Genomic DNA, 17,685 nt, shown 5'->3' with positions numbered 1-17,685 from the left:
ACAACATAGAGTCATCAGAAAAGTGGTCATATAAAGAACTCAGGGAACACCTTAGACAGATGGAATGGAAACTTAAAGAGGACACAAGACAGCAAATTCAAGCAGCGAAAGAACACATTGAGAAGGAATTACATAAAATGATAAAAGAAGAAGTTAAGCATCTATATCAGGAGATAGAGACTATAAAAAAGAATCAAACAGTAATCTTAGAAATGAAGGAAATTATAAACCAAATTAAAATCTCATATGAGAGTATCACTAATAGAGTGGAGCAACTAGAAGCCAGAACGTCTGATAATGAAGACAAAATATATCAACTTGAAAAGAGTCTAGCCAACTCAGATAGGATGGTTAAAAATCATGAGAGAAACATACAAGAGATATGCAATAATATAAAAAAAAACAAATTTAAGAGTCATTGGGATAGAGGAAGGGATAGAAATTGAAACCAGGGGAATGAGTAATTTACTAAATGAAATAATTACAGAAAACTTTCCAGAAATAAAAAAGGAAACAGATATACAAATTGTAGATGCATACAGGACACCGAGCATACAAAATCACAGTAGACCAACGCCAAGACACATTGTTATGAAGATATCCAATATACAGAACAAAGAGAGAATATTAAAAGCTACAAGAGAAAGGAGACAGATTACATTCAGGGGTAAACCAATAAGGTTAACAACGGATTTTTCAACACAGATGCTGAAAGCAAGAAGATCCTGGAACAACGTATTCCAAACACTGAAAGACAATGGATGCCAACCAAGAATCCTGTATCCAGCAAAATTAAGATTCAGGTACGACAACGAAATAAAAATCTTTCACGATAAACAAAAACTAAAAGAATTTGCAGCCAGAAAACCAGCATTGCAAAGCATCTTGAGCAAAACACTCCACGAGGAAGAAATGAAAAACAATAACCAAAGCCAACAGTGGGAAGTACCTCAGTAAAGACAGACAGAGGGGGGAAAGCAAATCATGGAGAAACAAACTAAATTGAAAAAAAAAAAGAGATAAATAATCAAACATGGCTGGAAGAACATTATCTTTCTTGCTTGTGGGATTATTTCAAAACAAAGCCCACTGATGTGTTTTACTCTGATTCACTAATAAAGAAAAACTTTAAAAAGCAAAATTCAAACTTCAAAGCAAAACCCAAAGCAGAGCATCTCTTCCTTGATTTCCACCTGCATCGCTCACGGGGATCTGCAGACCTGGAAGTGCCACAGCAACTGTGGCATGCACCAGGGGATTCCTCAAGAGCCAACCCGTGTGGCCAAGGTGTGCAGGCAAAGGAACACTGAGAACATGGCTGCCAATTGCCCTGGAAACTGCTGAGCCAAACACTCAGCCAGGCAGAGGTCCTGCATGCCAAAGGAAGCAGGGAAGACAAAGGACAAGGCCACAGTGCTTAGTGCCCGTGGACCTCAGTATGACCCTCCACTCCTGCCTCCATTTCCAGGCTCTTCTCAGTCAGTCACCGCTGGGCGCCACTCAGTGGGGCTGGCTGGGGGCAGTTTTCATGAAAGCTTCAGGGAATCGGTTCAGAATCCTAGCAGCTCCCAGGTTCCCATAGGTGATTTTCTTGCAGGTAATCCTTGGGGTCCACCCTCGGGCGGCCATACCTCCACCTTTGGCCAGCCTGGGCACTGCAAATGGCTGGCAGCCTCTGCTCCCTGTGGCTGATGGAGCAAATCTAACTGTAAGGGAAGTTAGAACATGTAGTCTAACTCTACCCTCACAAAGCAGAAGAAATGAGTTTTGGTTAACACATAGCATCTCTACCCACTTAAATGAAACAACAGTATCAGGAAGCAGCTGGAGGTAAAAAAAAAAGACACTCTGCTTTAAACACCAAAATAAAGTCCAATGTCATAGGCAGACAAGATAGTCTACAGATGAGGCAGAGTAGGCAGGCTTATAAGAATAGGAAAATGTACAAAGGACAGGATGGTCACAGTGACATTACAACCTATGAGCAAAGTGCTCAGAGTTTTAGGCATGGAGGAAGGAGGAGTTTTGGGAATCAGTCACAACTAGTGGAGACCTAGTGACCCAATAGGTATTTAGGAAGGTTTGGAGTAGGAGTGGGAAATAGAAACAGGGTAAAGCAGGAGCTGGGAAGGAATAACCCACACTCTGGAAAGATCACAGACATGGGGAACAGAGCACAAGTGTGGATAGTCAGGACAGGTTATTTGTGAGATGTCTTATTCAAGAATAGCATGTCAGACAGGAGCTGGTCAAGTTCCTTTTGCCCAGGATCAGCATCAGTCCTGGAATAATACAGAGCCTCTTGACAGGATTCAGCTGTAAGGAGAGGCATAAGGGAACAGGTAAGACCTGATATAATCCATCAAGTGTTACAGTAAGTTTTCTCAGCTTCTTGGTCACCAACAATAGCCCTAACTAACCCTAACTTCCTCCCAAATGTCCTGGAATGAAACAGCATTATTGAGTCCGTTCAAACCCTCTAGGGCACAAAGCAAATGCCCATTAAGAGGATGGAGGACCTAGGGTGGTTTATTTTCTTAGAAGAAACAACAATAAAAATAATGTTCAATATGTGCAAGCACAATTCTTGGGCTTTTGACATGTTTAAGCATTTAATCTTGATTAAAAACCTATGATTAAGGTTCCTTTATTACCCCATGATTACAGATTAAAAACTGAGCAATGGAGTTTTAAGTGGCTTATCAAAGCAAGCATTAGATCTGGGATTCAAAGAGAACTGACTCCAGAGTGGATGATCTTAGAAAGGCCACATTTGACCAAAGTTTCATGGAAACTTTTACTCATTCAGTGGATGAAGATGCACCCTGAAACTCTTTCCCAAGTGTCTGATCTAATATTTTGTTTTCAGAAACCTACCCCATCCTTGTGCAATGAAGACTGAGTCTCCCACTTCCAAGAAGAAGACATTAACAGTTTCCTAATGAGGCCATACTCTCAAATAATGCAAGCTATCTGCACTAAAAAGTTGTGAAGTAAAATATGTCACAAGGAATGATTGCAGAAAGTCAGGGTTAGAATGAATTTTAGACTGATCTACTTGCACTAGGAAACCACCTTACTCAGCATAACTGAGTCAAGAGGATTATGACTCAGAAACTTCTGACAGTGATACAACTGCTTTAGTTCTTAAATGGCTAAGGGACAATGTTAAAAGGGCGCAACTTCATAGAATTTTATTTTTATAAATTGAGGAGTCTAGTATCTTGTCTAGCTAATCAAGAATTATATAGTAATCTATCCATTTATCTGTCCATGTGTTTATTCATTTGCTAAAATATTCACTCACTCAAAAATATCTACTGAACCAAAACTTGTACTAAAGCCTATGTGTTTCTAATTCTTTCAAGTGGGATTCTTCCTTATACCTCATTTTTGAGATTTTGGTAAGCTCAGAGCTGGGATACCATCATATATTAATAAAGTTTATATTAAATATGTTTCAGGAATCATAATCAGGTCATTAATTATGGCACTGTTTGAATGTTCCTGCCACTAATCCAAAGTAAAGAATTTACCTTTTACTTTGGAATTCTAAGAGGATTTTTTAGAACCTAATTATGCTCCAAGATATCTTTTCCATACCACATGCTTAGTTTCAAACCAAACATGAATAAGTTTCAATTAACAGTATGTTTTTTTCAAAACCAAATAAGTACTCAGTTTTCTTTCTTTTTTAAGTTTTTTTTTAATATTTATTATTTTGTTTTCTTATTTTCATGTGGTGTTGTGGATCAAATCCAGTACCTCACATGTGTGAGACAATCCTCTGCCACTGAACTACAGCCCCAGTCTCAGTACTCAGTTTTCTACAAACAGGGTCTATAGGAGTTGTAAAGTTCTTGCTGTCCTCAGTGAAAAGTGCATCACCCATGACAAAGACATGTATTCTGATTTAGCACCCTAGCCTTACAGAAGAGTAGGAAAAAGGCCTAAAGAATGTCTCATGGCCTGGAATACTGACTGGCTTGAAAAGCTATTTATTATCTGGTCATCAAAGTTATATGCATAGCCATGAAGAAGTCACTTAGCTAGCAGCATGTCAATCATTCAAAGACTGGGCAAACAGGATTCCAGAATGATATTTCCATTTTGGTTTTCCAAGTTATATGGTTCTAACGGATGATCTTCTAATGTTACATGATTTACTTGTTTTCTATTGGAGACCATGCACACCACAGTGTTGACACAGCCAATTTTTACTTGGGCTAAATTTGATGGAAAAATAAAACTTTTCTATCAGGTTAGAAAATAGTCAACTCATTGCTCTTGACTAGATTATTTAAACAATCAAAGCAAGGTGACAACTCTTCTTCTTAGGTACTTGAGCCACTGTCAGTTGAAATATGTTTGTTTTTATTATAGTATATACTTACTTAGAATCCTGAAACTGAACTCAGACTTTCTCCTCATGTGCAAGAACACTGTAAGACAGAACTGGCTGAAAAAAGGCAAGACAATATCTCTAGGCCTTTTCCCTGCTCTCTTGCTAGCCTAGAGCTAGAGCAAAGGCATCCAATTAATTCTGCAGAGGGGCTCTGGGTCAGTGTTTTTGTGGGAACAATACTGCCTGCCCTCCAGGGAGAGGTTGGAAACTTGCAGGAGCAGTTTATGGTCATCATAATATCTGAGGTTGCCAAAGGAACATACTGCTGAATTGTTTTCTTTTTCTTTTTCTTTTGGTACCAGAGATTGAACCCAGGGTCCTTTAAATACTGAGCCACATTACCAGTCCTTTTTATTATTATTATTATTTTTATTTTGAGGCAAAGTCTTGGTAAGTTGCTTATGGCCTCGTTAATTTACTAAGGCTGGCATGAACTTGGGATTCTCCTGCCTTAACCTCCTGTACCACCATATCTGGTTGAGATTTATGTAGGTGAAAGCATCAGATTTTTATCATTTCCTGAGTCTAGATAACATCTCTGACTTACACATTAAGAATCATTTGCATGGTGTAGACATACACTGAGTATACTAGCTTTAGTTCTATCATTCACTGGCATCCTTCCTTATTTTTTGTCTTTTGCACATGGAATAGCTTCTAACATTCTTACTTGTCTCACATCCAATATTTTCATTATCTGAGTAAGCATCTGACAATTTCTATATCTTTTCTCATAAAGATGTGCGTAATTGTTATATTGAAAGTCATATTATTAAAAATTGCTTTCTTCTTATTTCTCCAGCCTCAAAGTAGTCTCTAAAGCAAGATTTATCTGTCCTATAATAAACTTTATGCTCACTCCTCCTGCCCATACCTGTTGTTTTTTGTTTTGTTTTGTTTTTAAATATTGTTAAATTCTGAGAAATGCTAGCATTGTTATTGTGTAACAAGTAGCTTACAAAAATCTAACTGGGCTTAAAGGAATAAAACAATTTAGTAATATTACTGAGGTAAAATTAAATTTGAAACCATAAAATATAAAAACTGTATATTTATTTTATATAAAGAATCCAAGGATAACTTCTTCCAGAAGAGCCTTAAATTTATATTTCTTCAAAGAATTTGGAAAATCATTGTTATGCTGATCTCACTCTGAAGTTTAATCTATATAATATACCATATTTATTTTAGTTAACATGCATAATTTTGTCTACAAGTTTTGCTTAATTTTTGATTAAATTTAATTTAATGGGCATAGTCCCTAATAGTACTACATTTTTAACAGCTTTTGAAAGCAGTATGGATAAAAAAAATCTAAAATATCTAAAATGAGCCATAGACAGATACAATCAAGCCTTGAAACATCTTAATATTGATTTCAATTATGCAGATAATTTACACAATAAACGTTTTTTTGGCTTTAGTCTTGTACTTTTGCCTAGTCGTGTAATTCAAGTAGAAAAATAATTATTGTTATGTAAGGTGTAGAAAACTTGCACATATTCTGGAATATGAATTTGTGAGAAATTTTTGGCTATGATTTGAGAGACTTTTACTAACTATCTGTGCCCTTCCTTCTACTCAGCAAGTCTATTCATCTAGAGTCACACTCACACAGTAGCTTGAAAATACATGTTCAAGTCTTTATTGTAACTTTGTTTATAATAAAAGAAAATTGTTAAAAAAAATGAACCTACCCTCAATTATATATAATTAAGGCATGCATGTTCTTTATTCCAATCTTAACTTTTTACCCTACTCAAGTAATTGTCCTCAAGGCCTTCTCTCCATGCAGTGCCTCAGAGGGAATATGAGCCAGGTCAGCAAAGTCACACACATCAACAGTTTGACCCAAGGCTCAGGTTTCTGAATCTTCTCATCTTCAGAAAAATGGGCTTTTAGAAATCTTCCCTGCCACCTTATCTTAATGAGAAAGATTTTCTTGAGCTCATTCCTGCCTTAAATATCATTTGAAACTTTTTCATGCCATGTATTCACAGAGAGTAGAGAATACATCAGGCCTTGATTCTTACCTGTGTGTATTAATTCTATTTCAGAGATATCCAGGTCCTAGTAGAAGTGTGCTAACCTGGTTTTAATTATACCAGGTGTTGAATAGAGGTCTGAAATTCCTTGCCAGGTTTGCATCCTGGGAAAACACAGTGATCACCTGTGGCAGTTTCCCTGAATGGTGATATCACACTTGTACAGCTTGGTTCTATATCCCAGCAAGCTCAGATTCAGGATTCAGTAAATAGAAGAAATGCAAGGCATGGTAGAAATATGGGCCGTCTTTTACTCAGAGGCAGCCATAGCTATTAGCCTGTCTCCCCGACCCTTCAGCTTCAGCCCCTAGCCAGTTCCATTTTAGCCCCTCCTCGCACCCATTTCCATAGGCCTTTTTTATATGCAGTTGAAACAAAGAAGGTAAACTGCCAACAGGTTACATGGGGTGGGTGAGGAATGCTTTCAAGTTCATGTTTATGACCTTGAGTCTATATGCTGAATCACAGTGTTTCTGACTTGACTAATCATATAACATAGCCCACCAGAATTCTCAGTGAGGCAGCCTAAATATAGTCATTTCTGGCTTGCCCTCAAAATCTACCTTTTTAGGATACCTTAATGTATAATCTACACATCTGAAGTCGTCTGTAATGATCCCTTTGCAAGGAGAGCAGAGCCCTGTATTCAAAACAACATGACCTGCAACAATATACAACTTAAAGACAAGCCCCATCCCTTATGATTACTAAAAGTAATTGCCAATTTCATCCCATTCTGAGATGGCAATTAAAGTCTTTCCAGCCATGTTCAATTGTTCAGGAATAGACTTGATTCATCAGGGTTGTTCAGCAAAGCTTACAAGCATTTCAGTTCATACCCAGAAGAAATCTCTGGTATACGTGTATACAGTTCACAGTGGTGTTGGTGAGGATACACCTACAGATGAAAGAACAAAGCAGTTACAAGCATTAGCACAGGTAAATCGCATGCATCTGGGAAAATCCATGCCAGCTTTGAGTCCTGGGAAAGCACAGTGGCTGGCTATGGCAGCTTCCCTTATGGTGATATCACACTTGTACAGCTTGGTCCTGTACCCCAGCAAGCTCAGTGTGCATCAGCACCAGGGAACTCATAATTGGTCAAATGGAAATAACAAATGTGCACTTTAAAATTTGTGTCCCATCTCTGATATCTGAAACAAGTCATCCAGGGGGAGGGGCTTCATTAGTTATCCATGGCATTACAAGGAAATCACACTTCAAACATGTTCCCTGTGGGGCTAACAGGGCTACCCAGTGAAGGGGGGAGAACTTTTTTGTCCAGAGTCATGTCCAATCCACAATCTGCCCCCTAGTTATTCCAGTGGGAGCAGGCAAAAGAACATTCCCTCATTTCCCAAACCCAGTCTTAAGTTCAACATCCTTTGTTGTTACCTGGATGCATTTTGGTGTTGCTGTGTGACACAGCAAAGCTTCCACATAGCTGTTCCTGCTCACTGGGGACTCTCATTCAGAGCTTTCACAGCTAACCATAGGCACTGTGCCCACCCCCTTTGTGGAAGGTGTGTTTTCTGCAGACCTAAGTTCTTGCTTAAGCAACCCATTATATCTCTCTGTGGTTCCTGCAGCCTGTGGGTGACATGGAACCTACAGCTTACATTGAATCTGAGTTGCCCATCACTATACATCCTGACCTGTAAAATGTGTACCTTAGACACTTTCTATTGTGATGTGCTGGTTATACAAGGCTGATAACACAGTGTGAAAATCATAGTGCACTGACTTGCTTAAAAACTGGGTCAGGCAAACAACATGCCTGTGGTCATATTCACTGCTGCCAAGGTGAACAATACAGGGTGATTGTCAACATATCATTGTGTCAAAATGATGTGTCTCCACAATACCTAGCAATATGGAAATCCAAAGCATGGTGAGTGTGTACACTCTTGAGCCCAAACCACACATGCCTGGTAAGCCTCTACCAGGGCACCTCATTTTAAAGGCAAACCCCACTCTTTGACTACATTCCACATCATCTTCATACCTGCATATTGAAGGCAGCGGTGCAACTAAGCCACCAAGTTGGTGGGAGGCACCCACTCTAACTACTACACCCTAGCCAAAGCATCTGCTTCATCATTCCCTGGGCTAGTCATGGGGGGCATGACCCATATTGTGCCCCACAGTTACCTGTTCTTGGTGGCTTAGCTCCCAAGGCTCTTGACACAGAACTTGCACCCAATACACAGCACAACTATCAGTACATATCACCATGGGGAACGCTTCATTTGCTTTCACCATTTAGCTCAGCTCACTGGCTTCACTTGTCTTACACCTATATCAAACCAGACAGTGCCTGTTTCTGACTTCAGAGCCACTGCCAGCCACACAGGCAATTGTCCATGACTGCAATCGTTAGTGTAACAAACACTGAAGTGTATGGATGCCTTACTTCTGAGGTATGGGCTTGTTTCTGGTTCACCTACATAGGTAATAGGCCCTAGCAGCTCTCTCTTTCTTGGCTCATGCCAGCTCCTAATACACTTGGGCTCTCTTGGCACTGGCTGGCTCCTGGCAAATTTGGGTTCTCTGGTGCCTTCCAGGTTCTAGTATACAGTGCTCTCCTGGCTCATGGTGGCCTCCAGTACATCTAAATCTGAAGTTTGTGAAGGATCCATAACATGTAGCACATGGGGTGTCTTGCCCATGTCGGCCAGCAGCACCTTTAAATCTCACAGGCATAACAACAAATTGACCAGGGGCTTTTCCCAAGTCCACCATCTCCAACTTGACTACTTGGGCCAGCTCAACTTGAACTTGACTACTGGGCCAGCCCTGCTGGCAGCTCCCCTTCAGAGCCATCGGCTGCACTGTTTGATTTTTCTCTTTGACCACTGGCTGGACTTGCAGGCGTTAACCTTCCTCCTCCTACTGGGACTCCATCAGCATGATGGGGGAGGCTGAGGGGTATTTTCAAGGTATGCAGATCCTCTTCTGGCAACCATACTCTGGTTCTCAAGGCTTCTTCCTTATGTTGTGACTTCTTCTTCTTGGCAGTCTCTGGTAAAGCTGCATCAGTGTTTGCTCTCAGAGCTGTAAGACACATTTACCCCATGGACCCAGCAGCTGTGCATGTAGCTCCTCAGGCTATTAATCTGTCTCACTGGCACCACCACTGCCACCTTTGTCCTTGGCCATGGGCTGACACCTGGGCACCACTGCTCAGTTCAGTCTGCTCCAGCAGGTCCACATTCACTGCAGGATAATCAGAAGCCTTCTCTATGCTCACAAGGGACCTATTCACCATATCCCAACTCTACACAGGAATTTGTGCTAATAGGACCTTGGCAACTGAGTGCTACATGGTGCTCATTAGCCACAGGTCCTTCCTGTCCACCAAGGTTAAATCATCTCTCACCTGTGGAACATCCTGCCAATTATTATGTGGGGGCTCAGACCCAGGAAACAGATTTAGCAGATAGAAGAAGATGTAAGACATGGTGGGAATATTTGTCATCCTTTATTCAGAGACAGCCATAGCCATTAGCCAGCTTTAGCTTCAGCCCCTAGCCAGTTCCATTTTAGCCCCTCCTCACTACCATTTCCATAGGCACTTTTTGTATGCACTTCAAACAAAGTAGTCACACTGCCAACAGGTTACATAAGGGGATAGGGGTACATGTGTTGTTCCCTTCGACAAGGGTACATGGGAGACAGGCAGGACCAGCCTGTCATCTCCAAGGGGGAGTGAGAGGGTAAGGGTCGTGAACCAGTCCCCACCCCAAGATTGGGAAAAAAACCCGCACTGAGCCAGGAGTTGTGTCAGCCATGAAGATGCAGCAAATCTCAAATTTATTGTGTCAGGGACAAGTTATATAGTGATAGAAGGAGGGAGTAAGGAGAGAAAGTAGCGAGAACCAATAGGGTGCTGTTACCATACTATCACTAGGGGCCTAGGCAGATTTCAGGTTAAACAGGTGGGGCTAAGGTCAAAAGCCAGTGGATGTGTAACCGATGTGATTCTGCAATCTGTATACAGGGTAAAAATGGGAGTTCATAACCCACTTGAATCAAATGTGTGAAATATGATATGTCAAAAACTATGTAATGTTTTGAACAACCAACAATAAAAATTTAAAAAAAAAAAAGCCTGCACTCGAAGATTAAAAGCCCACATGCACTAATCCAGTCTGGTCACTTATACGGAAATACTGTGGAAGAACCCATGAGGCCACCTCAACCAACACCCAATAATGGCCAAACTCCCAAAGGAGGTAAAATGTTCCAACATACATGCTCACAATTCATGTTTATAACCTTGAGTCTATACCCTAAATCTTTTTCCTGGGTCAGAGTCCTTGCACAACAGTAGGGCACAGTTAAAACAAGACTGTTTGCTTTGCAGCTTCATTACCTAACTGGTGAAGTGTCTGTGGTGACAGGACAGGAAAGAGGTGTGGTCCGAACTGAGATCAGACACTGGTGTTTTAATTTCTGTTTTACTTTTGTCTTTTTAAAGTTAATCAGACATTCTTGTACCTAAAGTACAGGTATGGGAGTGGCTTCATAGAAATATTTTATATAATCCCTTGCACACACACACACATACATACTTGACTAGTTTGGTGATAAGCATCAGTAATTTCCACCCATCCTCACTGACCTAAGCATAAATAAAGACATGAAAAATCCTCACTTTTCTGACAAAGAAGATCTAGTTCTGTTTGGCAACTGTGCACTAAGTCATTTATTTACCATTGACCATTTTGAGACTTCAAAATTTAACTTTAGGTCCTAATATTATGAGCCAGGCTAACTGGGCAATGACCAAACAAACTCCATCTTGCCCTGAGACTCCACATCATGTAAGAAATGCTTCTCCCATGGAAAGCCCAGCCTCTGTACCCACCAAGAGTTGCTGAGCATAGCATGTTTGGCAACACAAAATGGCAATTCTTATACAATGTAAAAGTGTTCTCTCTTTGGTTTCCATTGTTTTTTGGACAATATCTGAGGTTGATTGGGTAGATGTTAGTAACCATTCTTTAAATTGTACTCACCTAGGGATGTTTTGGCCCACTCCCTTTTCTGCTTATGATTTTAGATCTCATGACATTTGTTTATGGTTTTGGATCATACCAACAGCCACTTATGTGTTAATATGATTTTGGACTATAAAAAAGTGTACTAAAACCCTGGGAGGAGGTCAAATGTTATAGACTTGCAGCCTACCTTTTGACCCACAAGCTGGTGGATCTGGAATGCTGGCTGGTGAATAAAGTTTTCATCTCCTGCTTTAAGATCAACTCAGTAATTTATTTTAATTTCTCCTTAACACTAATGACTTTTGAGAGGTTGTGTAGCTGCTAGAAGTTAAATAATCTTCAACAGTTCAGTAATGTGCTGTGAAGCTTACCACTTTGGTGTTTTTCTTTTCCTATGAGTAATACACTTATATATGGAAACTTAGTTTTTCATTATTATACTATTACTAATTTATTAATTGATTGTACAGCCATTGTAAAAACAAAGAGTAGAGATCCATTTTAACCCCCAAAAGAAAAGAGAAAGAAGAAACTTTGTGTGTATTTGTGTGTGTGTGTGTGTGTGCACGCACACACGCATGTGCAGAGATGTAGCTCAGTGGAAGAGTGCTTGCCTATCAGGCAAGAGGCTCTGTGTTCGATCCCAGCAGCAAGAGGGAAAACAGTGAGTGGTGAACAAAACACCTGTGTACTGAGCACAACCAACATGTTCTTAATGTTGTAAGTGTTCTGTATATGTTGCTGAATTTAATTGAAAACTCATTTAGTGCAAGAGAAAAGCAATTATTTATAAATAGATTGCTTGAGTTGTATTGGACTTACAGAGCTTGTGAGCTCAAAAAATAGTTGTGAGAAGCTGGATACAATGGTCCACATACCTGTAGTCCCAGCTACTTGGGAAGTTGAGGCAGGAGGATCACTTTAGTTTAGGAGTTGGAGGCAAGTTTGAGCAACACACTGAGACCCCCTTTCAAGGATATACTTTTTAAAAGACATTTACGTAAAACAGTGGAGATTTGTCATTTTTCCTCGGTCCCCCTTCCTCTCAGCTGGGTGACCATGGGAGCATATGTGATCAGCATGGATACAGCCACTCTGAACTTGACTCTTTTCTTAGGAGCACATACTTAACTTCATAATCCTTAGCCCACCTACCCCACATTATTTTAACCAGTTGGTAAAAGTGTCATGTATGATTAACTCTTAAATCCTCTGGGTAAGAATCAGAAAGCTGGGGCACAGAAGGATTATATCTATAACCTGGGTCTACTGATATTTTTATCATTTTACATTTATTGCTAAAATGTAGATAAAATTTTCAAGAAATTCTTTAAAGGCAAAATAAAGCAACATTATCTATTGAACAAATATGAAGGAAACACCAGGTCCAGGCATGATGCTAGGTTCCTTTCACTAAAATGGTGAGTTAAAAATATGTTTAGTCTCTTATCATTTACAGTCTAGTGGAGGAGACATCTAGATCAACTGTCAAATGAGATTATCAGCATTGGGAATACCCTTATATGGGTATTACCCAATTAGAATCCCATCATGCATTGAATGCACATTATTTCACAGAAGCATTGTCTAAAAATGCAATGGCAAAAAGGATTTGACAAAATATAGCACAACTTCATGTTCAAAATGCTAGAAAACCTAGGGATAGTAGAAACACACTTCAACATTGTAAAAGCTATATTTGCTGAACCCAAGACCAGCATCATTCTAAATGGAGAAAAATTGAAAGTATTCCTTCTACAAACTAGAACAAGTATGTTCTCTTTTACCACTTCTATTCAACATCATCTTTGAAAGTGTAGCCAGAGCAATTAACAAAAGAGATAAATTAAAGGGATACAAGTAGGAAAAAAAACTAAAACTATAACTATTTGTTGATCACATGATTATATAACTAGAAGATCCAAAAAATACCAACAGACAACTTCTAGAACTAATAAATGAATTCATCCAAGTAGCAGGATATCAAATCAACACCCATAAATCAAATGCATTCTTATATGTCAACAATGAGTTCACTGAAGGAGAAATTAGAAAAACTTCTCCATTCACAATAGCCTCAAAAAATAAAATACCTGGGAATCAATCTAACAAAAAAGGTGAAAGACCTCTACACTGAAAACTACAAAACACTAAAGAAAGAATTTGAAGAAAACCTCAGGAGATGGAAAGATCTCTTATGCTCCTGAATAGGCAGAATTAATATTGTCAAAATGGCCATACTACCAAAAAGTGTTATACAGATTTAATGCAATTCCTATGAAAATCTCAATGACATTCTTCATAGAAATAGAAAAAGCAATCATAAAATTTATTTGGAAAAATGAGAGACACAGAATAGATAAAGCAATCCTTAGCAAATAAAGTGAAGCAGGAAGCATAAAATACCAGACATTATTCTACAGAGCTATAGTACTTAAAATGGCATGGTATTAGCACCAAAATAAACTTGTCAATCAATTGTACAGAATAGAGGACATGGAGACAAACCCACATAAATACAGTTATCACATACTAGACAAGGGTGCCAAAAACATTCACTGGAGAAAAGATAGCCTATTCAACAAATGGTGCTGATAAAACTGGAAATTCATATGTAGCAAAATGAAATTAAACCTCTATCTCTCACCCTGCAAAAAATCAACTCAAAGTGGATCAAAGACTTAGGCACTAGTACAGAGAACCTGTACCTAATACATGAAAAAATAGATCCAAATCTTCACCATGTCAGCCTAGGATCTGACATCCTTTTTTTTTTTTTGAGAAAGGAGAGAGAGAGAGAATTTTCAATATTTATTTTCTAGTTCTCGGCAGACACAACATTCTTGTTGGTATGTGGTGCTTAGGATCGAACCCGGGCCACACGCATGCCAGGTGAGTGCGCTACCACTTGAGCCACATCCCCAGCCTGGATCTGACATCCTTAATAAGATTCCTAAGTGCAAGATGTAAAATCAAGAATCAATAAATGAGATGAATTCAAATTAAAAACTTCTACTCAGCAAAAAATCAATTAATAATGCAAGGAGAGAGCCTACAGATTAGGAGAAAATCTTTACAACATGCACCTTCGATAAAGCATTAGCCTCTAGGACATAAAAGAACTCAAAAAAACTTACCATCAAAAAAAATAACCCAATCAATAAATAAGCTAAGGAGCTCAAAAGACACTTCACAGAAAAAATATAATTGATTATCAATTATATAAAAATGTGTTCCACATCTCTAGCAATTTGAGAAATGCAAATCAAAACTACTCTAAGGTTTTATCTCACTCCTGTCAGAATGGCAATCATCAACAATACAGGCAACAATAAATTTTGGTGAGAATGTGGGGTGAGAGATACATTCATACATTGCTGGTAGGATGGCAAATTGATGCAACCGCTATGGAAAGCAGTATGGAGATTCCTCAGAAAAATGGGAATGGAACCACCATTTGACCCAGCTCTCCCACTCTTTGGTTTATAACCAAAGGATTTAAAATCAAAATACTATAGTGAGACAGCCACATCAATATTTATAGCAGCTCAATTCACAATAGCTAGTCTATGGAACCAACATAGGTGTCCCTTAAAAGGTGAATGGGTATAGAAAATGTGGTATCTATACTCAATGCAATATTATTCAGGTTTAAAAAAGAGTGAAATTATGGCATTTGCCAGTAATTGGTCGGAGTTGGAGAATATCATGCTAAATGAAATAAGCCAATCTCACAAAACCAAAGGCCAATTCTTTTCTCTAATATGCAAATGCTAGTTCACAATAAGGCCCCGAGGGCTCTAGGAAAGAATAGCATTACTTTAGATTAGGTAGAGGAAAGTGATGGAAGGAAAGGAGAGGGGATGTGAAGATAGGAAATACAGTAGAATGAAACAGACATTAGTGTATGTATACATAGGACTACATGACCAACATGATTCTGCAACATATACAGTCAGAAAAATTAGAAATTATATGTCATCTATGTACGATGTATCAAAGTGCATAAGTGCATTCTACTGTCACGTATAACTAATTAAAACAAAAAAATATTAAAAATGAAATGGGAGTTATATTTAAAGGGCAAGAGTGGTGATATTAATTAGAGAGAATAGAGTAAGGGAATTATGGCAACAGATTCATTGATTCTACTAAGTGTTAAGTGTTCTCAAAAAGCCATGGTTCAGGGGCTGAGATTGTAGTTCAGTGGTAGAATGCTTATCTACCACGTTCGAGGCCCTGGGTTCAATACTGAGCACCACATAAAAATTAATAAAAAGATAAAATAAAGTTATTGTGTCCAGTTACAACTAAAAAAATATAAAAAATAAAAGCCATGGTTCAAACTCTCTTTTAGATAATTAATACAGGCAACTATAAAGGAATGCTGTCTCATTGAAGAAATAATCTTGCAGCACCTTTCCCACAACCATCCCATGTTCAGACAGTTATGTCCACAGCAGGTTGTGTGGAAACATAAGAATATTTATGTCAGTTTCATAGAACAATGATATAACAATATATTAATGTAATATTTTATATTTAATTTTTATTAAATTTAAGTTTTAAAATTTATACCATTAAAATACCATAACAATATTATAAATTAAAATATAAATTTTATATTAATTATTACATATAAATACACAATAATATTGTTAAGAGAAATAAAGTATCATTTAACTATATCAAATTATGATGACATAAAGTGCTATAAAATAATTTTATATTATATTATTAAAAATATGATAATAAGAATAATTTATACATAATGATTTTTCCCTACTTTGAAAGGGTCTGGCAGTCAATTTCTCCCTATTTTTAAAGACAGGGAAAGGAATGGGTTCTTAGTTTAATGTACTTCAGTCTATTTTGAGGGGACAAAGACAAGGTTTGAAAAAGAGAAAAAAAAAACTTTACGGAAGTCTAGAAAAAAAATAAAAAAGCAAAGTTGTTTCCTAAGACCAACAGGATACATAAAGATGAAGGAAAGAGAAAGAGGAATTTGTGATGGGCTGGGGGCCTGAAAAAGTTTCTTAAGACTTTAGAGCTCCATAGTGTGTACCTGTAATTTTAGCTACTCCGGAGACTAAAACAGAAGGATCACAAATTTAAGATGAGTCTGGGAAAATTAGTAAGATCCTATCTCAGAAATTTAAAAAAAAATGATAATAAAAGGGTTGGGTATATATCTCCGCAGTGGAATGTCCACAGGCTCAACTACCAGTGCCACCATGAAGATAAAGAAGGAGAGGGTTGAGGAGAAGAAAAGGAGTAGTTATAAGCAATGGTTCAAACCTGTAATCAATTCCAGTGACTCTGGGGGCTGAGGAAGGAGGATGGTAAGTTGGAGGGCAGGCTCAGCAATTTAGTGAGTGAAGGGAAAGCAAGGAACGAGAGACTGAGCAAGTGAGACATGAAAGAGTGAGACCAGACAGAGATACACATGACAGTTTATTTGTCAGAGCTGAAAAATAAAGGCCATCTCTTGGTAGGAGAAAGAGAGGCAAAACAGACTTGTGTTCTGGAACTTTTATAGGGCAAACTCAGGAATCAGAGCCAAGGGGTCCTAATGTGGGCAGTTAAGGGTGGGGTTGGTGTGAGAGAGTGGTGAGCCTATTTAGGAATGCCCTTGGACAGGAAAGAAACTTTTTCCTTGAAATGGAGGCTGTCACTTAAGATGGACATCCAGATGGTAAGCAAGGACCTTATAGTAAGAGCCTAAGCAAATTAGCGAAAACTTGTCTCAAAATAAAATATAAAAAGGACTGGTGATATAGCTAAGGGGTAAAGCATTCTTGGCTTTAATACCCAGCACAACCAAAATAAAGAGAGTGGGGAGAACATTGTGCAGGATGATCTGGGTAGATGGATGTCACCAGTAGTGCTGTTAATAATTACTCGGGGGGGGGCAGATTGTCTTTAAATGCAAGGGTATATTCGATCACACCAATCATCAAATATAAACAATTAATACAAAAGTGTTGAGTGTGCTGGAACACCCAACTAGCATTCAATGAACACTAATTAAAAACTATAACCTAATGACACAATCCTAAAGGCAACCTCGAGCCCCAAAATACCTCTCCTGCCAGATGACTTCTCTTAGCCAAAGAACAGAGATGCCCTTGTCTGGTGGTTCTCTGCAGCCAACAACTGGATGTCAGGAAATGATGAAGTTGATCTGGGGATTTGCAGCAATGCAGCCAGTCTCTCTGATGTCCTTGGA

Source organism: Ictidomys tridecemlineatus, chromosome 1, assembly GCF_052094955.1.
Source record: "Ictidomys tridecemlineatus isolate mIctTri1 chromosome 1, mIctTri1.hap1, whole genome shotgun sequence".
NCBI classification, from domain to species: Eukaryota; Metazoa; Chordata; class Mammalia; order Rodentia; family Sciuridae; genus Ictidomys; species Ictidomys tridecemlineatus.
The sequence above is the reverse complement of the archived record's forward strand: the minus strand, read 5'-3'. Positions refer to the sequence as shown.